Source organism: Lepisma saccharinum, chromosome 5 (assembly GCF_977018435.1).
Source record: "Lepisma saccharinum chromosome 5, izLepSacc3.1, whole genome shotgun sequence".
Taxonomy (NCBI): domain Eukaryota; kingdom Metazoa; phylum Arthropoda; class Insecta; order Zygentoma; family Lepismatidae; genus Lepisma; species Lepisma saccharinum.
In genome coordinates this window covers 14,672,754-14,696,972 of record NC_139233.1, presented here as the reverse complement: position 1 = coordinate 14,696,972, position 24,219 = coordinate 14,672,754, and the positions used below count along the sequence as shown (strand labels likewise).

General features: G+C 35.7%; 1 protein-coding gene across 2 annotated transcripts in view; it reads right to left on the bottom strand.

Moving 5' to 3' along the window:
• Positions 1-24,219, bottom strand: part of klu (zinc finger protein klumpfuss) — a 200,787-nt gene that overhangs the window by 127,388 nt on the left and 49,180 nt on the right. Inside the window, exons 1-2 of one of the 2 annotated variants that reach the window (XM_083122194.1) lie at positions 19,499-19,555; positions 17,964-18,020 (exon numbers count right to left, since the gene is read on the bottom strand). The gene's annotated coding sequence lies outside the window, so the exon portion shown is untranslated. Of the gene's footprint in view, positions 1-17,963; positions 18,021-19,498; positions 19,556-24,219 lie in introns of those variants that run through there. The other variant, XM_083122192.1, reaches the window with a different exon arrangement.

Here is a 24,219-nt window from a genome sequence, read left to right as displayed (position 1 = left end):
ACAGCGATAATCACCTATAATTTCATTAGCATATGGGGTTCGTTATGTTAAAAGAATGTTAGATAATATTTTATATGTTGTTGAGAGTAGAGAAATTCCACGGTAATTATTGCAGTTCATTTTATCACCTTCTTTAAACACAGGAACAATTATGGATTCTTTCCACTGTTGAGGGATTTCTTCTTTATTCCATATTAAACAAATTAATTTATGAATTTGACATTTTAACGAATTTCCACAATATTTAATTAACTCAGTTGGTATTAAATCAATGCCAGGTGCTTTGTTATTCTTTAGCCTTTTCATAGCATCTTTAACTTCAGTCAAGTTAGGTTCTGGAACTGAAGGTTCTGCTGTGTGTACTTCATTTACTTCTGATTTATCTCCTACATGGACATTTAAAATGTCATTAAAGTAGTTCTTCCATTTATTTAGAATATCGCTTGGGTCAGCTAGAAAATCACCGTCTTTATCTTTTATCAAGTTTACTTTAGGTTGCCACCCCTTTCTAAATCTCTGATAAAAAAATCCAATAAAATGGGAGATTTTATTTTATTTTATTCTTGTTATTTGGCTAACCGCGACGATGAGGTTTTGCATTGCAGAGGGAAGGGGCGCGATTTTCGCAGAGACTTAGTGCACACTACCATCACACAGGAGCCACAGCATATATAGCGCGAGAAATAATGTAAACTAACGCCTCAAAGGTTGTTTCCAGTGCATGAAAGTATCAGGAACAATTAAAAATTCCACTTTAAAAGCACGTTGAGAGTAGATATACTTGGCAGAAAAGTGTACTGAAATAAAAATGCTATTTTTAAAATAAAAATTAAAAAAAGTAACACCATTTAGTTTCGAAAAATAATAACACCGAAAAATCGAGGTCCTTACCTCCAAAACCACAAACAGACCTTTGAAATAAATAATTCCTAACAACAATGCTGATTATTGAAAGACAACGGCCGCTGATCTCATGGAAGCTGCCGTCAATACTGGAAATAAAAAAGCGGCTTCTCTCAATGCTTGCCTTTTGTATACAATAACAGCGTTATGACTTCAATACATTAGGAGCTGAATATGACATGACATAATATGATATTGTATGATTTAGTGTTTTCGGTTGAAAATAGGTTTTGAAAAAGGGGTGCTGAAAGGGGGGGAAGAAAGTTAAATAGTGCTTAAGCACCCCTTAATTAGAGAACCTCAACAAAATCCAGAGTTTGGAGCATATCTTACAGACAAAGAAAAAAGAGAATCGATATAATATTATATGCAATATAATATGCAAAAATTTTATTATATTTTTGTGAAATAAGTATTATGTAACAATTACGTTTGCGAATATTGTGTCACATATTGAATTTATAAATTTTAAAAATAATATATATGGTATAAGAGAAAGGATGATTAAATTATTCCATGAGTTCACTCAATATTCACCTTAAAATTGCAAGAATATTAGGAAAAAAATAAAATCACAATTACTCAAAAACTGCCCCTGACAGAGAAAATATAAATACATATTTGAAATCTTCGCAAAATTTGCAATAGGGATCAGAATTTTTTCCTCCAGGAAAAAACAAAAAGTTTCATTTTGTAGAACAGTGTTATCAATCTACTTTTAACGTATATTATTGCATAAAACTATAAAACAAATCTCTGAGTTCAGCCCAACCAAAGTTTCTCAAAACTTTACGCCACTGCTTTACGACACTTAAATTGTTAAGTCGAAAATTTGCAATGTGTTTTCTCTGGATGCTAAGGCTAAAGGATTTTGTGGAATCATATAAGGTTTCGTTCCATACCAAATTTTTAAAGAAAATCTACGCTTTATTGCAATTCGTCATTTCTAGTTGACGCTACACTCGAACATCAAAGTGTTTTGTTCTTTCATTTTGTTACAATAATATAAATATACACAAAGACTTATATTATGTCCAGAAACATAAATATCACACATGCAAGTCACCATATATTTATTTTATTACAATGAATGTTCAGTATTGAGTGTATTTCTTTTTGCTTGAAAATGTCCAGCAGAAAGTAACTGTAAAATCAGCGTGAAGATATATTTTAAATACAGGTATCTGTAACTGAGCTACTATTTACTATGAGTAACTGTAAATCAGTTACTTTTAAAAATTAACTTTCCGAACATTTTATACTAGCACCGTTGTCGAACTCGTATAAAATATCTGATATTCCACGCTTATAATATAGTGTCGGTACAAAAATAATATCCTTTTTTTCCGAGACAGATGTTCGGGTTTTTCGTTTACAAAATCTGGCAACCCTTGCTTCACCTTTATCAATCGTTCTCACATATGATAGTCGTATATCTTTAGAGATAATTAGGTACACTAATCGATAAAAGATTCCATAATATTCCCCCCATTTTGGCACAATTTGTAATGAAGGTAAACAAGGTTTATTATCCATAAGGTTTAATAAACTTTCGTTAACAGTGGTTGGAAAAATCAATGATTACATCGAAATTTAATACATAGTACTTTCATTGGTTAGAAATGACCCCATAATGTTTAAAATAAAGTTACAAAACACACAATAATTATAAAATATTATCTGCCGTTGTAGAGTTTAGACATGAGAATGGACGAGTGTAGCGATTTTAGCTAATTATGTTAAAAAATTCGAGAGCCTTCATGGAAAATAACTTATAAAACAAATTTGTATAATGACATACTTTTACTGCATTAACGGGATAAATTTTGTAAATTCATTGTTTCTAATTTCCGGAAAGTAATTTCTCAAAAACATAATTAAAACTTTAATGACTGAAATATATATTTAGGAAGGAAAGTTTTTCGGGAATAGTAGACATTCGTGCTAAGACACTGACGCAATACACTTGTGTTTTGGATACACTGGTGCAGAAAAGTCCTAAAGATTTTTTTTTCATTTTATAGAATTCCTGTAATACTTAATACAAAAAAGTGAAGTACATACATATTGGCGGTATGGTTTCATAGAAACCATTGTAAATTCAAACTGCCATTCTAAGAACACTCCTAAGAACCTAAATAATCCTTAGACCTACAAAAACAATTGAGATTTTTTCAGGTTACCTATTGTTAAACCTCATTGCTTTTCTTCTGAAGAAAAAGGCCAGTTCCGTAAGATATGTTCTTCACTGCACACAAGTGCCGAGCACTTTGGCTATCATAGGGGAGCGAAAAAGCAAACGTCAACAATGGTAAGATCGAACCCAAACAATTCCGGCACCCATTGTTCGTCGGTAATTACCTTGGAGGCAATGGTACACGTCGTGAGGAGCTGACGTAAGGGCTCTCTGTAGGGGCTGCAGAGGAGGAAGGAACCACGGATCAGGTGTGAGAAAAGACACAAAGACTTGGACCAGCGTCGGTGGTGCTGGCGGGGTTTAATCCCACGCCGCTCCAAGGTACGGAGTCTCTCACGATACGTGCTGGCGTCCCCTCACACACATGGAAAACTCCTGGGCATTGTTCCTTCGGGAACTGCCAAGGGGGAGCGAAGGCGAAATTGCAGGGAGAGCTGCCCACGCCGCTAGCAGTTCCGTGGGAAACCTGGAAGGAACGCTCGGGACCCTGGTAGCACCTGCCCTTCTCTCTCCCGCAAGGAAGATGCTGGTTTGAGGAAGCGGAACCGGGAGCTTGCGACAATACGTGGAAGGAAGGAAGATAAACCGGTGGGACAATGCGTTATAGGGGAGATCAACGATCCGCAAGAGGTGGGTGAAGTGTGGGAAAACAGCTGACACTCACCCCGGGGGAGACATCTGCGAGAGTTTGATGTAATTTCAAGGGGCAACAAATATGAAAAAAGAAAGGTGGAAGAAGATTAGTTCTGTGCGTAAATTCTCTCGAAGGCAGATCAGGGTGGACACTGCAAGCTGGGTCGTATAACGCGGCCATTGCGCAAAAGGATTCTATTCTCCACCCTCCCATTCGGGGGACAAGCGTCTGCATTAGTCTTTCCACCCTTGTGGCTGTCTTCTTTTGATCTTGCCAAACTTGGCTTTCAAGGTACGAGGGAAATAAAGCTTCCCACTTGGAACTATCAGTCAAAATCGTACATATTGGCGTAACTGAAAGGACGAAATGCACAAGAAACTAACCTTCACGTTTCGCGTCGTCTTCTCCTTCGGCATTTAGTCTATCGTTTATATTTACATTTCACCAAATATACTGTATTCCAATGTTGGCGGACTGTACGTACATGCTGGACAGATGTATGCTGGACATAAACAGTCAAATGTTAAGTCCAGTTAAGTTACTGATCATGATCTACGGTTATATTCCAACAAATATGTATCATATATATTAGAAAAAGATGTAATAGCAATAACATGTGATATAATCAGTTTTATTTTTACAAAACAAGAGGAATAGCTACATTACGTAACAATGAAGCAATTTTTGAAGAAAGTTTTCATTTACTTTCTTTCTAAAAGAAATTCCAGATTACGTCATAGATCTTCATAATTGTAAACATCCTCACACCTAGTGAACTGCTTAAGTTAATCCGATGGAATCGAGCGATGGTTAGTCGATATTAAGATTGAATGTCTACAGTCATGCTCTATTGTGTTTCGTTACAATGATAATTATCACATCAATGATAGCAAACTCAATACATGTTTGCATCTGCTATTTCCTAGCTTCAACTAAATGTAAAAGTCAGGCTATCATATGCACATGTGTACTTATTGAGAATATAATACTATTAAGAAGTATAATAGAGAGAGACACACAACTGTTGCCACTTCTGCTATACTCTAATTTATTTTACCAGAATATCGTTTTGAATATTATACTCAGTCTAGTTCTTCATCGGCGAGGCGCCAGGATTAATCGTCTAGGGGTGCTGAGGGGCGCGGAATGAAATTTAGGGGATGAAACACGTATGCAACCTTTAGCCACTGCACTAAATATCAATCAACTTTTAATAGGCACCTATGATAATATGCCAACGAGACTGAAAATACTAGTGGCTTGCTTCATTTTTGATTGATTTTAACACAACGACATGCTTGGAAATTCGAAAGGAACAGCTTGTTTAAGGCAAGCCATTGACACGCATGAACACCCGGGGCACTTTTTCCAGAGACAGGTAAGCAAGGTATTTTCCCAAGGGGTGGGGGGAGCAAACAAGGTATACTCCTCCCCCTAGTATTGTCATCCCCTAAAAAAAGCCTTCAGTTTGAAGTTATCATGTTCTTGCAACGCTTTTATAATAAATAACACAAATTACTGTGACTGAAATTAAATTATATTTGTGAAATATATAAATTAAGGATGACATCCATTTACCAGGGGGAGGCCGTACCCTTTCCTCTCTGATCCACTCCCTTCCTGACGTCCATGATGACATATATATTACGTCTTACACTCCATAAAAGTGGTCATAGAGTTAATCATTCACACACACGTCACAGTCTGACTGAACTTCTAATATAGTGAAATACAAAATAAAATTATCCTCAGCTTTGAAAACACACTTTTCGAACCTTTGCAATACAGCCAATAGAGGTACAGAATGCAACTATTAATCAAGAGAGAAGAGTGCAAAATCCCTCTGTATTCAGGCGGTATTTTGAACTTTGATTGTGGTTCAGGGCGGTTTCCGCCATGGAAAATACCTCCAAAGTTTTCAATAGGATTTTCAAAACGATACATTGGATAGGTTGCTTAATTTGAAGAAACTTTTGTAGGAAACATGGCTTTGTATGGGCGCTTCAAGAGGATAATCTTCGAAATTTGAGTATAAGATTTAAAGAATTCAAGATCAATGGTGGTGTTTTGTAATTTTCGTGGTGTCCTTCCTCTCTTTCCCTACAAGGATGCAACGAAAATTTTAAAAAACAACAGTGGTCAAGTGATACCTTTTTCTATAGATCCCCTAGTTTCAAATAACTTTTGCAGAAAACATTTTTTCGAGCGCGCAACAAGTTTCGAATGTTTGAAACCTCTGCCCAAAATGTGACTTTTCATATCTTTAAATACTTAATTTCGTAACGAAATATTATTGTAGGTCGTAATAAAAAATGTACAATGCAAACGCACCAACTTGAAATAAATTTGGGGGGCAAGGTTCGCATAAACAATATTTTATATATGCAAATATATATAATATCTATCCCTCTTTGAAAGGGGGTAGAAAGAGCATTGCCCCCTAAAGTCGGCGCCTATGATACAAAGTACCAGTTATTTCTATTTTTCAGTTCGAAGTATTGAAGCATTTACAACTTTATGAAGTTTTTGTTTATGTAATGTCACACAATCAGACTGTTGCAAGATTATAATAATGTGAATGAGAAATGATTGTTGGACGCACATTCAAAACTAGTTGTCCACTCCCCACCCCCAAAAATCCCACAAACGTTGTTTGAATTAGACCTATTAAGCAAAATGCCATTCTATCCTCTTTATCATCTAAATATTTCGAATAACTTTCTCTTCGGAGGTACTACTACTGTACGTTCAAAACACAACCTTTTGACTTGCACTATTCTTGAGGTGACGTTTATTGTTTTTGCAGTATGTATTATCATCACCAGGAAACGCATTTATATGTAAATACATATTTATGTGTGAAGCTGAAATCAGCTATATTTTGTATTATCTTTGCGCATCATGGCATAAAGACTCGAAAAATTCAGTTTTTATTTTCCATATTTATACATATATTAGGTTTTGGCTCATATTTTAGTTATTTTTACATATTATTTCCATATATGAGAACATTTCTCAACATATACTCCATATTCGCGCAATAACTACATTTTAAATTTGACATCTCCCAACTGTTTGCCTTTGCTATTGTAAAACACTTGAAATTCTTGTTTATTTGCAATTGTTGTCAACAATAAAGAATGAGGGCTCAAGCATCGGCTCCTGATTGTTACAAACGTTATTTTGGCACCGTTGGAAGAGAGTCTCAAGTCGATCAGCCCACTACTAACCCTACCCTCGCTACTACGTAGTTCCTCTTCATAATTAGTAGCAATTCTCATTTAAAAATACTTTTTCGAATTTCAATTATTTTATTTTACAGTTGATAAAAAAATGGGAACCAAAAAATTATCATTTCCACGATAAACAAAGACTAATTTTGTAAAAAACTGGCGCAGGGACGGCGCGGCGGGTGGGCGAGGGTGGGCTAGCGCCCACCCAAAATTTCTTCTGCCCACCCGATTGCCCACCTGAACAAATTCAAAACATAAGTGTTTAGGAAAATATGAATGGTTCAATAAGGAAAGGTATTCTTGTCTTGACTCTATGCACATTTTCTTATGAATATCGTCGATAGTAGAAAGGCTCAAAAAATTATTCTACAAGAAGTTTGGCTGTTTTTGGATAAGGAAAATCGTTGGAACCGTGTTCCGGTCCGTGAATATCTGGAACCTTACCGTTTCGTCTCGTCAGATATTGCAACGGTCCGTTGTATTTTTTTCTTTACACATTGCCAGTGATGTGCCGTACAATTTAAGTTTACGTCTATATGCGTTGTCTACACGTAATCTACGCATAGATTACATTGGGTTGTAGTTTACATAGACTACGTAGACAATCTAAGCTACATTAAAATTAATTTTCAAGGCTTTCATGAAAGTTGAGTGACATTTTCAACTTTATTTCCTTCTAACAAACTGACAAGCACCCTATTTACAACAAAATTTCTCTCTTCTCTTTCTATCATCAACTGTGAAAAAAAGCTGAAGATGTCAAAGACGCCAACAGATGGCAGTCGTGAGGCAAAAGTAGCATTTTCTCCCTAAAACAATATAATATTTCCTATATTGCATTTTTTCCTCTATGAGAAATTGTTCGCAATTGTAGGAAAGCGTATATAAGGTTCCTCTCTACGCATCAGCAACAGATGCGCAGTATAATTTTGTTTTAATTCTGCAGCGCCCCCACCTTTCGCCATGTAGTTTACATAGATTATATTATCTACGTGTATAAAGTAATCTACGTGTAGAGTGTAGACTATCGTTGTTTACGCGTAGACGCACATCACTGCATATTGCACTAAAATTTCCATTTCCGTGTGAAGTAAAGCTGTTACTACTCTTTAATAGTACGTAACGGTATGATAGCATTTATATAAGCTCCCCTCTACGTGGAGATGCGTTGTTGCTACGAGACGAGGGGACTAAGCAGAGTATTATATGTGAGGACGTCTTTGTTGCCTCCATCCTTTGTGCCTTGTGGTTATCTTTTTTTACATTTTGCTTGTATTGTTGACGAGCTGAAGAATAAATCCAATCCCTGACCACACGCAAAATAGCATTTTCACAAATTGATTCGTTTAATGAGCGTTATTAAGACAAATTATTGAGGATACGTGCATTGAATTTAAAAAAAAAAAAACGATTGGGCGAGCTGACTACAAATCACGATTTACGTCTGTTTAAATTTTTGAAATTAAAGTATATTCCAGAAGACACTTCTCCAATGAATATTTTATTATTTCATGTTCATGTAAATATTTTAATATTAACTATTATTCATTGTAATGCTAGTCGTTAATATCGTCGATATATGATATCATAGTAGCTACTCAGCTCTGGCGTACGCAGGATTTCTTTTCGGGAGGGGCTGGAATGGTAAATGTGGATAATACATAGCTGCGTTTGGGTAGGTTGATGCACAATAAAATATTTCGTATATTTGGAGTTTTCACTGTGTTAAAATTGTACTTAAGACAGAAATGATAATCTGGGGGGGGGCTGCATTTACATCTTTCTTTTTTCTACTTATCTACCGATTTTTAGCTTCAAAATTTTTGATTTTCTCAAAATTTTGGGAGGGGCTGTAGTCAGAGAAAAAATTAGTGACAACACGAAGCTTTCCGTTTCGTCAAGATATCCATTTCGAGCCTTGATAGGACTCATGATCTACTTAACATTCACGTTTTCCGAGATGGCAAGTACAAAATCATACAAGATAAAACAAATACCATAATCCTAGAACACTACCGTACGTAAAGTCCCTCCTCTACCTCCCACCTCTCCCGTACACTCTCACCCCTCTGTGTAACAGTGCCTCAAGTTGTATGTCGGACATAAGGCAGCACTGTGGTAAGGAGGGTACAAGCGCTGATCGTCTTGATTTCGTTTGTTATGTTGTGCACTGTACGTCAATTTTACGTAGCTGTAGTAAAACGAGAAAAATCTTTCACGTAATTTTGGCATTTGTATATTCGATTTGGATACTTTGATATTGAAAACGAAAGTTTAGAAGCATGCACTATTTTCTTGTAAGACTTTAAAAGTACATTTGTTCCTTATTTACAGCGTTATGAATATTATTATTGTTTGCTTTTCATTGTTCGAACTTTTCGCCTTCATTCTTAATGTACGAACGGTCTTGTCAAATAAAATATTCTATGTTTAATAAAACCATGTTTATACATTTTAAAATGAAGAATAAAACTCCAATTTAAGGAAAAATAAACAAAATAATGTTCACAATGAATAGAAATTTGTTTTCATGATGTAGAGGTTGTTTTAAAAATCGATTTCTTCATGTACGTAGCGGTAGTTACACTGTAATATTGGAACACGGTAGTGTTCTAGGGTTAAACCAACCAAACACGTAAATAAAAACATCTTCTTCGCGTAATTTCCATATGGTATGAATAGAACTTCGATCAATAACAAGGCTTCCATATCCTAGCGTTTTGGGTAATAGATGTCTTATTTCGATAGTGAAACCAACTTCATATAAATATTGTGGGCTATATTGACACAATAGGTCTTTTATGTATAATATACTTCTTGAAGAATTTTGGGGCAGATAGTGCTTTGCTCCCCTAAAGTCGGCGCCTATGGTGATAATTGTCTGTGAATTAAACTTTTTCGAAGAGTTTTAAAGCGCTATGAACATGAGAAAATTGCTACGTATGAATTTTTTTGGACTAAATTACTTTCCGCAATATATGTAAAAGTATTTGTTTTTCCAAACGATATGCATATTTCTATTGAACCGTATCGAGCATCTCTTATTCTGCATTGGTCAGATGAATAGTTACTTCACAAAGTGATCGCTTCCTTAATGACATTCATTTTTCGATATTCATATTACGCAAATTCCTTTATTATGACCAATTTCAGTTATACCTTCTGTGAAAATTCTCGTTTTTATGCTGGAAAACTTTTGTGCAGTGAACAAAAAATGTTCGTTCCTTTTGTGTTTTAAAACTTTCTCAGTAAGACATTAATTCAATGAAATGATTCATATGCACTTATCAATTTGTAAAACCCCCGTGAGCCAAGTAAAACCCTCATCCAGGAAGCAGAAATCTTTCCAGTTAAAAACTCACAATATTGTTGATTTGTAATAGTAGCAAAGGGAAAACTACGCAACTCTTAATGTCGAATTTTGGCATAACTTGCTATCCGAATCCAAACGCTAAAATTACATTTGATTTTTTTTTAGTTTTTCTTTTAACTCCACTTTATGCACAATATAGCTAATCGGGGCAAAACCTACAGTTTAAAGTGGAATCCGAACCACTATATGCCTCCACTGGGTATGCTAAAATTACATTTCAAATATTCTTGCTGCTAGGCGGTTCCTCTACATGTAGGGCGAAGGCTTGTCCCTCTCCTATCGCGCCGCTGGTTTCACAAATATAAATACTTCTTGTAACTTAATAACTTTCGCAGTCTCTTGCATTGGTAAAGAATTTCTTCCAGATATTTCATAATTTTCACATGAATTAAACAGTACAGTCATACTGTTATTTGCTAAGTTCACCTAATAAAGTACGTTTTATTTGCGTCTCCAAGTATGTGCAGAATTCCTTCTTAACTTGAAGGGACATCCACTCAACTCACTCAAAAGGGTGAGGATTCCGAGGATTCTGACCTTCGAAGCCTCCAAAGAGCGAAACTCACCCCAAACACACTTTTTTTTTGTTTTGCAGTGTATACAAAGCGAAGTACACAGTGAACAGTTGAAAGCATGGACAGTGAGATAGAATGAAAGGTATGCAAAGAATAAATAAGAAAACATACACCAGCGAAAATAAATGGGGAAAGAAATACAGAGGAAATCTGGAGAGATGGGGAGAAGAGATCGATAGGAGAGAGAGAATGCATGTTTGTGAAACATATATTAGGCTGCCCACCCTAAGTTATCAATATGTGGATCCTGCCCACCCGGTCAAAATTTTCTGGCGCCGCCCCTGTTACTGGCCTTCAGTAACATGTTTTGTTGTTGTGCCAATCTTCTCTTTACCATACTTTACGTAACCGATTTTTTTTCTCCTTTTAATTACTGATAATGATGACTTGCCCTGTTGCCAAGAGCTTGTAACTAAAAATGAAATGTGCAATTGTACCAAAACTGTTGACTATAGCAGTTTATTTTCCAAAAGTAAATATCTTCATAAATTCTCACATTTTCACGTTCTGCATTAATTAAACATACAAATGAGTTTCTCACTATAGGCGAATAATTTTCCACACCAAAAATACTAATATCAGTCATACCAAATTATGATTCAACTGATATTTTTTTCCCGGTGAAGGAGGAATATGCTAAATATTGCACTCTAAATGTAAAATATTATATCATCTTAGTTGAACTTGGAATTACTCTGCTCTATCAGGCTAAATAAAATTACAAATTAGATTCTTTCTGCGTAATATACCAAAGTAAGACAATCATTTGTGTGTTGTATTTTCTGTTGTTTCAAATTTATGCAACTGTGCAAACAATTAGTTACACCCATGGTTTTATCGTTTTAAATGTTAATATTGTTAAAACTATTTTCTTGGCACTTTTTCTTTCTTCTTGCATTGTGGTTAGTTTTCGTCTCTTTTCTATCAATTCTTATCGCGATGATGACAGTCATGGTAAATTGATGAAAACAAAGATAAGTTTCTTACAAAGGATGGATTCAAACCTAGAGTAATGTGCTACACTGACCACTCCTCTAACAGAACAGACGATTCACTGGTAACATACATACACCGTACTGTATTCTGTACTTATTCTGTGTCTTTACCTTGTTTTGTTGGTTCTACAACTTATGCCACTTTTTCCGGTGTACCGAAAATGAATACCAATATCAATATGATATGATTATGAACGTTACGTTCAATTCAAGAAAGATTACTTGAAAGTCTTGTAATTCTTCTTTGTGGTAACAAATCTTTGTATAGTATGCACTGATAAGATTGCTATCTGCAAATAGCAATATATTGGGAATATATTTTTCTTCTTACATTTTTGTCCAGCTGGCTCCATCAGAATATGAAATATGACATATAGAAGAAATAATCATGTTTAATTTTTACTGAAAATTTGTTTGAAAATGTAGTGTTAATATTGTAATACCCATGACAAAGCTTCTGAACACATCTATATCATTACCTGTCACTAATGTTAATTCTGTCGAGAAAATAAAATGAAACATGTAGGTGTTCCCCTCTGCAAATTCAGAGGTGGACGGGCATATTTTATCTCTTTCCAACAGAACCCAAAGTTGTCAAAAAGCTAACCAAATTTCTCATTATTCGTCTCACTTATAAGCCGCACGTAGCATTCTTTTTTGACTATCGTTTAAATAAAACTGAAAATAGAATTCAGAAACAATATATATTCGAATTTACAATATATTCTATGAATTCAAAGTTTCATAGCTCACATTGTGTAAATTAAGTCTTAGAATGCATTTTCAGAATTACGAAAGTTCTAGAAATTTGTAAACTTGTAAATATATTCGCGATGCTTTGAATTTCTGCGGTGATGTAACAAATTGTATGAAAATACATCAATAACAATGAATGCGAATATAATGAAGTTTATTAACATAATTTTGATTTCAGCATATCTGTCCCACCAAAATTTGACACAACTTCGATTATGTGCAATTACAGAAGCTTTAGTAATTTTCATGTATATTCATCATCATTTAATTGAAAAAAAAGTTGTTATGTCTTCTAAATTATTGTCAAGTAAAAATTATCTGGGTTATTACATCATGAAAATGTGTTTCTCATCAGTTTATTTGTATCAACACAACAAAATCGATAATAGAAGAAAGTCACCAAAACTGATAAAGGGCTCCTAAACCAACACACCCATATTTCACAGCCGAAAAGTCCTGCCACTTCGCGGTAACAGGGTAACTTTATTCTCTAGGCTCTCAAAATATTGTGCGACCAGCAAAACAAGTGCTCGTGAATCGTTACAGTTTTCATTGTGAAGGGAGAAGTTTTGAGGTGATTTCAATACTTTTGTTTGCCTGTCCATAGTGCTATGTTATTCATACTGGAAGAAGAATGAGTAAAGTTTTATAGTTTTAATCACGTTATTGTAGATAGATAGTCTTTTAGTTGTGAAGATGTGGTACTTGTAGATTTTTGAGGTTATTGTTGTTGATGGCGTCGTTCCCTAAACCGGCATACGTCAATAATTGGATTCCCTAAACCGTTGAGCCAGATGAAGATGTCCTAGATGCTGAATGTATTTTTTTTATGGACTTTATTATGATGATGCCAGTGGTGAATGTGTATCATGCATGTGCAATCTTTAGTCTCATGTTCAATCTGCATGTGCAGAACATGACATGTACTCTGTGATTTCTGAAAATGACTTTATTTGTGTTGCCATTGAGGACTAAATCGGCCAGAGAAATTACATTTCCTTTCATGTTGATGAAAGCAATTGCTTCTTTATTCTCTAATAGAAGCCACTAAAATATTATCACATACAATCGTTTGTGTTGCTTTGTAATTTAATTCCTTATTTAAACAGTATGTCGGTTTAGGAACCCATTTTCTCAGATGGCATGATTGTACCTTTCGTGAAAAAACTATTTTTTGAAACAAAATTTTGTTTTAATAGATCTTGTTACACAGCTTATACTTGGGCATGGAATTGATGCTCACATTGATGTAATTCTACTTCGGAAAAATTCCTTCTCTACTCTGAGTTAATGTTAAAAAACAAAACGGTATGTCGGTTTTTGTGACTTTCCTCTAATAATATCATGGATCGAATTAAGTCAAAAACATTTGTGCTGTGTAATTTTAATGTAAATGTCTACCTAAGGATGCCTCATACGCAGAACTAATTCCAAAGTGCTTTTCTTTCTTCAGAATTGTTGTTGTTTTGTGATTCAGTTACGAAGATGCGTACATACGTTGTTAGTGGTTCGCAAGACAAAAACAAAACTTGCGACCAATGACTTACTTACGGGAAGCAAGCTTTCTGCTTGAACGTGTAGAGCTCGGCAACTTGGGCGAGAAAAATCTTTCTTCCGTGTTGTGGCTTCAGGACTTTTCGAAATTGTGTTCCAATTAGGGAGGTTAAGTCACATAAACGTGCCACGTATTCTATGAACTCAACTTACACAACACACCACACTCGCACACAAATGGTCGCTCAGATGTTAAGGGGGAAAGAAACAACTTCCGATTGCTTCAATGACGCAGTTCTGTGACAGAAATTTTCATAACATCTGAAGTCATAACGGTTGCCTAATCGGAACCTTACATTGCATCAAATGTAACTAATTTCTTAGGGTTGCTATATTTCATAAGTGAAAATTCGGGACGCCAATGACCGGAAGCCCGTTGGGGAGAGGGAGGGAAGGGGGACATGGAACCAGCAAAATAGAATGTATATGCTGTCGTGGAAAGAAATGCTTCTGCCATAAGGCTATTGGTACCTTATTAAAAGCTCCATGGGGGAAGTACTTTTTCCATGATTGTACAGCATACACTGAAAATACCGTAGGGTTCCAAAGATGATAAGGTATTTCAGAAATGATTTTCAAGGGCACAGAGGAAAACTCACCTTGAACAGGCATGTATCTAGAAATATATTTCGGAGGGGGTTCGAACCCAGGGTCTCAGGGATAATAATAATGTTTAACTTCAAATAATTATGTTAAATTACATAAATACTAATTAAAATATATAAATTATTACACGAATAGGTAAAAAGACTGCATAAGAATAAACATATTCATTATCTATCTTACGCCTAGTTAAGATCAGCATAATTTACAAGTGCCCTGGCAGCAAATAAATTAATGTCAAATAAATGAAGAATTGAATATTTATTGAATAACAAAAAAGGATATTAGATACAGTAGGCCAAAAGTAAAGTTTCTGATTAATATTTTATGCATGTTACCATAAAAATGAATAGTAGCGTATAAGCATAATTCTTTGGCACTGCTCTTCAAAGAGTATAATCCCAATATAATCCTTGCTTTCCAATAAGTTCAGAAGAAATATAACAAATGTTAAACAAGTATATTTTCATTATTTAATTTTATTAATACTAGGTAAGTCTTTGACATATAGAAGACGCGTTTTTGCAACAAAAGTCACAAAAACTCACGGCAAAAAGAATTTTCAGAAAACCATTTTGTACCTTACTTAATAGATTTGTGTATAGTTTCGAAAGGGTGGTCTTAATCATTTGTGCTTTCCCACCCCATTCCGGGACATTAGCGTGTCCCGAGAACTTTCTTCGAGACACCGGGACAAGTGATACCATTCCGGGACTGGCCCGAAAAATCCGGGACTTATAGCAGCCCCGTAATTTCCGCTTCTAAAACAGAATCTTCATTTTTGGGGATGTTATATTGCAGATCTCTTGTATGAAACTAATTTCATAAAATGAAATTCAAGTTGATAATTATGGATTAAATCCACATTCAAATGGTGGTCTTCTTCCTCGATCTATGATTGTGTTTTTAATAAAAGGAATGCTGTATAAATAATTAATCATTTTTGATTGGAAATCAAATTTACTTAACACATTTCTTCCATAAATTGTTTATTTCGTTTCTATGCCCAGTGCTTTGAAGGTGGTTGGGAAGGTAGTTGTCATCCCCTCTTCCCCCGGCAGGGGGTGAGTATGTTTGGACTAGCCTTGGAGTTAGCTGGGGGATGCTACTATGGTTTAGCATTGTGACAATGAGAAAGCTGGAGTAGGGGGATGCTTTGCGAAAATTCTGCTAGTTGGGGGGGGGGGTTAATAATTATTTTTGGGTGAAATACGCAATTTATATGCATTTACATTTAAACCTTAATAAAATTAAATCAATAATACTTTCCATTGTTATTTACATGGAGTAAGACTACTTTTCGTGGAATGAATGCACCTACACTGAAAAATCAATGAAGTTAATTGGCTATTGTAGGTGTCTGCAGCAATACTGGGAACAGTCATTACTTTGAAATGGCCATTTGCATGAAGCAGCATTTCAAATGTCGTTGTGCCACATCTAAAAAAATCAGCAATATTACTGAACTTGAATTTGACATTTACGTTCTTCTCCTTGTGAAGAAAAAAGTTGAAAATGTTTGCAATTCTGCACATCTGCAAAATTAAGAAGTGTTTTCAATAAGATGTGTACCTTGTGGAAGTAAAACTCTTCTAAGAAATAATCCACTATTGCGAAATGTTCATTTCGTGACAAAAATATTGTTAGAACTTCTGCCTTATATCGAAATGTTCAACATTATGTGCCGATCTGAGGTCTCTTTTCGAACGACATTCAGGAAGCAGCAACAACAGTAATAATCACCGTCTTCATCATGTGTGTAGACTTTTTTCTTTGTGGTGGTGGTGGTGTTCATGATACCCGTAACAATAGGTGCACCAACTGGAAAAGTAAGTTCCTCGCAAACCAACACCGGGGTCATGATTCATTAAGCGGACCACAGGTGGGAAGGTTTTTTGCTTCTGCTACTCGCTGGACCACATTCCGCGGAATTCGACTGTGTTTTGTTTCCAGCTCCAGAACGTGACAGTATGTAAAGCTTGGCTCCACCTTCGACTATGTGCAGCTAGTGTTACGTATAACCTATACGCCAATAACTATGACAATACTCGCTGAACCCTAGCAGTGGTAGGGATGTTATTATATTAATTAGATTATGTATTTATGGAAATAACTAAGCTCCCTTGCGCACAGGACTTTGGGCCAATGTTACCAAATGGTTTTTCAATGAGTTATGCAATTTCAGCTCATCGAGTCCCATCGTTGCTGTTTTATGGCTTTCCAGAGAGGAGTCCGCTACTATTGCATCTAATGTATGTCTTTTAGATATTCGCGCCGAAGTTCTGGATATCCAACAGATATCCAGAAATATCTAGTAGACATCCATTAGATATCCACCGGATATCCGTATGTCCGTCCAGAGGACATCCATACGGTATACAGGAACGAAATGTTTTGGATATTCTGTGGATCAATTTTGGACATGTTTCGAATATTTTGTGGATCACTTTTGGATATGTTTCGGACGCCAATAAACGGCGCTAGTCCTTGGGGTGATATTTTCGAGTCATGATTTAATACTGCATCGCAGAATTTGAGTCTTAACAAACTGCATGAATCTTTCCAATATCGAAACATTCATGTCAGTTTTTGAATAGGTGGAGATTCTCTGGATATCCAAGACGAGATATCCCCATGGGCGTGCAATACATATCGCTTGAGATTTGTGCCGCATGGGATGTAGCTCTCAGCAGGATCGAACCTGCTGAACCTGCACAATGGCAAGAGTGCTAACCATTTTGCTACGCGGAAGCTCTATATGATTTATATACTCATGATTTTTAACATAAATAAGGCATTTTCGCATTTGATGGTGATGAATTGCCACATCTTGGTAATATACAGATACCATGATAATCAATAAATTTGTGGGTACGTAAATCGGTCTGATTAGTACGCTTTGAGCATATCGCAGAATAAACGATGCTCCAACTTGTTATAGTCTATTCGATAATTATTCGGCTTGATCGAGCAACACTGAGCTTGTTTATACTACTTGCCAAAGATTAAATGGAAGTATCGTCTAATGACCCAGTGTTTAACAGCAGTAAATCTGCATTGCTAGAAATGAAGCGTGTGCAAGTTAACAACTTATTTGATATATTACTCAGAGACATTGTTTTTGTTTGATATCCACTTACCTTAGAGCAGACCACGCCTTCCATTCGTAAAGTTGGAGCGCAAGTTCAGACGATTAACTGCAAATAAGAAAACACATGTTAAGCAAATGCGAATACTTCCATTCGTGACGAACTTGCATAATACATACTATTGTTGATGTGCCAAAAAAGTAGATTATTATTATTATTATTAATTAATTCATAAGTAAGTTACATAACGAAGAATTGTAATTTCGAAATGTATTATTAAAATACAATAATACATTATTGTCTTTTATAAGATCCAGGAAAAATGAACATTTACTTCCACAGTCTTCGTATGAAACAAACTGACCTTTTTAATGTTTACGCAACAGGGTAGACATTTTACGAAACGGTAGCAAATCTACCAAAGTGATTATTTATACGAGATGTAATTGAAAAATCAAATTAAAATGCAAGTTAATAAAAATATAGTTTCAAATATTGTTAGATTAAGAGACACGTGATATTTTTCTTCAGTTTAGGGAAACTGAGTGTTTAATATATACAAAATATACAAAATCTGCTTTGATTTGATTGGCGAAGAAACACAATGATTCGTTATACTGATAAACAATATGTTTTCTTGAAATGAAATAATGTACTTGAATTAGATTTCACCAACGTTACAAAGGGCAAGTCACATACTGATTCTTTATCAGTAGATATCTGCAAATATAAATATGTTTAAGAAACAAGAGGCAAGGTTGTTAAAGAGATATTATTGATATTTGAGAGAATCGGATTTATAGTTCTTACCATAATATAACTTTGTTATCAGTGAGATCATTTTATTTTACCTTCTTAGGTCTCTAATACGGTAATTACGAGATTACTTATAATTATTACTTCTCATCTGCTGACTTAACATAATATAAGCAGGAAGCGTATCGGTTGGAATTCATCTACCGTGACACTTTCGCGGAGTCTAATTATCGTGAAAAATTCCAACTTTCTTTTTACTTTGCACCAATTTTGCACGCAAAACTATATTTTGTGATTACATAACATCTATTTTCATATTCTGATTTAATTTATGAATATTCTAAATCGAATTTCTTGGTAAATTGATGCATAAAATTGAAGAAGAATATTTATACAACAATAATGATCAATATTTTGAGCAAATATTAATTGTTGCAATTTTCAAGTATCGGTATCGGAATCGGTGGGTATCGGTGAGATCAGTATCGGTATCCGTTCAAGGTGGTATCGGCACAGCCCTAGATTTAAAACTTGTCTTTTCCGTCCTGCTGAATTATGCTTTGTGTCTTGCTGATGACCATTCCGACAGCTGGCATTTTGTTTCCGGGTCATATGAAAGAAAATAAACCTTCTCGTCAATATCGATAACCTTTCTCAAATTTTCAAATGAATGTTCATTGCTCAAAAAACATTTGAGGCTGACAAACGGAACTACTTGTAGCAAGTCTTGAAGCTTTCCTGCCGACGAATGATGAAAAGAAGTCATCTCCTACCCTGAAGATGAGAATGACGTTAGCTCTCGAAAGCTTGGAATCCTTTCCACAACTCACCTGGTCGATAGCCCGAGAGAATCTTTTCATCGGAACTACTTGTGTTTGTTCTTTCTTCCATTCCATCTACAATAGGGCCACGACATCCAATGGCATGAGAGAGCTATCAAGGATGCCTTTAATGGCCAATCATGTCTAATACTTCTTCCACATACTTTGACACTACAACCGGGTGCAAACAAAACTAAAAAAATATAACTTACAAAATCTGCAGCATTACAGGTATAATCATCATTCGCTTTTTTTTCGTTACGATTTGTCTGTATAAAGAAACGACATCCAAAAACCAAATACGAGACAAAAGGAAATTTCTCTCCACACTGTGCGAGATGAACATGCAGAATCCAAGGTTAACAGCCAGCAATCATTGCAGAAAGTTTAGTATCTCATTTCAATTAATATCACACTATTTCGGGAACATTTTGAATCTACCTCGTACATACAACTTGAACGTTTCTTCGAATTACGAAAAACTTCATCTTAAGAACATTCACGATGTAAGATTTGGCACTGATACTGATGTTTCTTCCTGCTGTCTCGGTTCAATGATAACTTTTTTCTGATCCATGGAGTGACGTCATTGGTGGGAGTGAGAGAGTGTGAAACCTTCGGCCGGGCACTTCCTGTGCCACTCCAAGTACTCCACCCAACGCCCTTGACCCATCCTGGGAATAATAATCCTTGGACATGGATTTGTGATGTGCTCGAAGATAAACCCTTGCGACCTTTTCGTTTGGACACCAACCTTTGACTAAAAGAACTGGAATGTTTCAACGATTCGAAGAGAAAAATAAATTAACACGTTACATAATGAGTGATTTCAGAGTGATGGCATTGTCGCGCTAACCCAGTTAGCAGCAGTCTTTGAAGATGATTTTTCAATGAAGATGTCTTAAGTAGAACTTCCTTTCAAAGAATTTTGCAGATTTCTTCACCGTTAAAAAAAAAACTTAAAATAAAACCTCTTGTGAATTTATTCTAAAAATGTATATTAATAAGGAAACTCAACAGTTTCAAATGAAAAATGCTTTATAAATGGTACTTACATTGAAAATTGATTGATTGATTGATTTGGTTTAATTTACTTCGCTTATCTATCACTTTTGGCATCGCGAAGATGAGAATAAGTGATGAAATTGATGAAGGGACACTCATCAAGAACACCCTTGCCCATGCCGGGATTCGAACCCAGGACCCTGGCGTCGTAGCGTTTTGTGCTAACCACTCTGCCAGGAGGTCAGCAGCATCTCAAGTTCTTAATAGAGTTCAGAGGCCTACATATCTTTTCTATCACTAATATTCAAGAAATCACTTTGTTATTGAATCACTGCTTACTTTGTTGTTTATATACTATATAATAGTTACAAAAATTATCACCATCAATATAAAATAAGAACCAATTTATTCCCTGATTGTCACACACGTATTTTATCATTCACGTAAACTAAAAAAAACACATCAATGCATTTTTATACACATGTGCAGTTACGATTTACAAAAATTATCATTCATTACTGTTTCAGGCATTAGTAGCATGTCGGAACATACATTACAAAAGAAAGGGGGGGGGGCTGTTGACCTACCACGTGAGTTTTCCCTATGTAAGTTACTTCCATGATTTTATGATCAAAAGTAATACAGAAGCATTGGGAACACCCGAGGTAACAAAAGTAATTTACTTACAATTTTTATTAAAAAAATTCACAGTTGGAAAATAATTTAAAAAGAGGTTTTGATTGATTTGCTTTCTGTACCACTTTAGTAGTGGTATTTATGCTACGGACAGTGCCGGAAAGGAAGAGTTCCCCTCCAGCAGATTTGCTACACTTAAAACAAGCTCAACATGAGCATATGAGCTTTTTGCTCTAGTGTAAGTACCCTGTCTAATCCAAGATTTTTGTGAAAATGCCCTCAAATATTTTTCGGAAAGGAAGAGCTCTTCCGGAAAGGAAGAGTTTTTTCGGAAGGGAAGAGCTCCCTCTCAGATTAATTTGTCTACACTTACAAAAGGCACTTCTGTGAGACTTAAAACTAGGCCACCCATACCCATACACACCTACACCCACCCACACCTACCCACACATATTTACTTCCGGTCTACTTCCGGTCTACTTCCGGTCCACTTCCGGTCCACTTCCGGTCTACTTCCGGTCCACTTCCGGTTTGCCTACTTCCGGTTTAAGTTCAATTGGACACCAGGCTCATCTTGCGTATCTAGTACTAAGACAATGCAATATGCAGAGACCCTCTAGAATTGCTCCGTGACTCTCTCATTTCTTACATCATAAACATACGATTTTTCTCCTATGAGAATAACACTACAAATGGTGTCATCAGGTAATGCCTCATGGAATTCACAGATAATTTTAATGTTTGTCCTGTCATTAACCACAACTTGTTTTCTTTTTGAAGTGTTGATGACAAACATGGGTCTCTGTGCTTTGAATTCATCTGGTGTGTAATACATGTCAGTATTGCCTGTAGTAACACGTTTGAATGCCGAAAATGCTTCATATAATTTAAGAAAATCATCCTTGGAAATGTCTAAATTATAATTTTCTCTAGGGAATACCTCATTTCTGCCATTTTTAAGATATATGTTCTTGATGTTGCAGTTATCAAATCTACTTGAATTTTTTTCCTGATTATTGTGTCTTCCAGTCTGAAACAGAACCACCACAAAATCAGGCATGTCATATTGTATACTGGAGAATGAATTTGTAGCATCAAACTCATAATAAGAACCAGTTGCGGGCTTCTGTACACATTGATATGTATAAAATTGCAGAGGAATCTGTGGATTTTTTATTATATCTGCTTTGTGTTTAAGAGCATAACTGGCTTCATACTCAACAACAGGGATTCTTAACTCCATAGTCTGAATAATGCATCTGCCTGCATCTGGTAAGGTATTAGGCAGAGCTTCTCCTGTAGAGTTTAATGTGCTGTACCTCATCAAAGCATTGTTATCATTGGCAGCTCTTCTAAATGTAATTCTTAACCCGCCCTTCCACATAATATCTTTGTAATCCGAGAAGAATCCTGGCAACAGGCGCATTGGAAACAGCACTGTGTGGCTTTTAGATATAATTTTATCACCAGCTTCAAATCCACCTATTTTGTAGTATGGTGCCTCGGTTTTGGATAATTTTAGTGTGGCCAAAGCTGTGGAGGTAATGCCGGGATAATCCACTCTGTTTATAACAACGCCATGCTTTCTGATCTCAATTTCAGAGAATAGATGCGGCACAAAATTATCAACCAATCTTATATTTGAATTTGCCGGATAATCTGTTCCATCGAGCTTTACAACATCAAATTTGATGTATAGATCTGCTCTGTGGGGGTGTATAAAGCCATCCCCTACATCAAGATCAACCTCAATCTCTGTGTTGGGTTGATTTAAATTTGCAAATGTCCTCCTGTTTGGGGGGAATGATTGTAGCTCATAACTCTCAATATTTTCCATTGTATGTATTTTTATTTAAATGTTAATCTCTATGATTGCAGTTGTTGTGGCTCCAGCAAAATCAACTAATTCTTCTTTTTCATTAGTGACCATCAATTCAATGTAATCTATTCTATTATGACACACAGGAAAATATAATGTTGGGGATGGAGTGTAGATGATTGGCTCCATAAATTCGGAATTAGGTTTGAATGTTGCAATGATGCCGGTTTGTTTGTGAGTGCCTATGCCATTTGATTTGGTGATCATACCCTCAGCCACATTACAGTGAATATTCAGAGTCTCTATGGCTAAGAATTTAGGTATATTCATAGCAGTGTGTTTGATGGCTGCTTCAAGTTTTGTGTTGTTCTCAAATCCTAACAGCTCTCCTATAGTACCCAGATCCACTGTTTCTGTAGCAGATACAATCTCTACTCTGTGAGTGACAGAATTTTGACTTAACACTATACCTCTGGGTAATTGAGCATTTAGAGTGGACAGATTATATTGCCCTGGAGTGATGACAATTTTTTGATCCCCTACTGCAATTTTGTTGTTGTGGTGTGTAATATTAGGGATCAAGTACATGCCGTAAAATGCTCTGAGAGCTATTGTTTTGGGATACACTATGTCATCATGCAATTTGAGTTTCAATATTGAATTTTGGCTGGTGAGATGGAATACCCCCATGATGTTTTAAATACCACAAGGCTTTTTGAAAATTTTCAATTGATGGTTTATTTATTTGAGACATATATCTAAGAACAGATAAACACAAATGTCCACAATTAACATCTTTGAAATTTTGAACACGGGCATTATTGTAATAAAGATTAGCTGATTTTAGATATTTTACTAAATTTTCAGGTGGAACACCTCCAAATGAATCAAACACAAATGCCTCATTGTTTAAATATTTAAGATAACAGATCCAGTGAGTGCCCTGATTTTTATACTCATCCAAATTAACAATGCCACACTCTTTGTTGAGTGGTTGTTCTGGCAAAGAATCAGACATGTACACACCTCTAAAATGTTTGATGCCCAGTGGCTTGATTAAAGCTTCAATATCTTGGTTTGTAAGCGGCTCTTGTTTTTTTTAAACTTATTCATGGCTCTCTTAACACCTTTGCCTTGTTTCTCCATTGCCAGGTTATGGCGCCTCTGCTCATCTAATTCTGCCTTATTTTTCTTGGCATCTATTACTGTTTTTGCTATGGCAGCTGATCCCCCAGCCAAGCTCCCAACAGCCCCGAGAGCAGCTAAGATG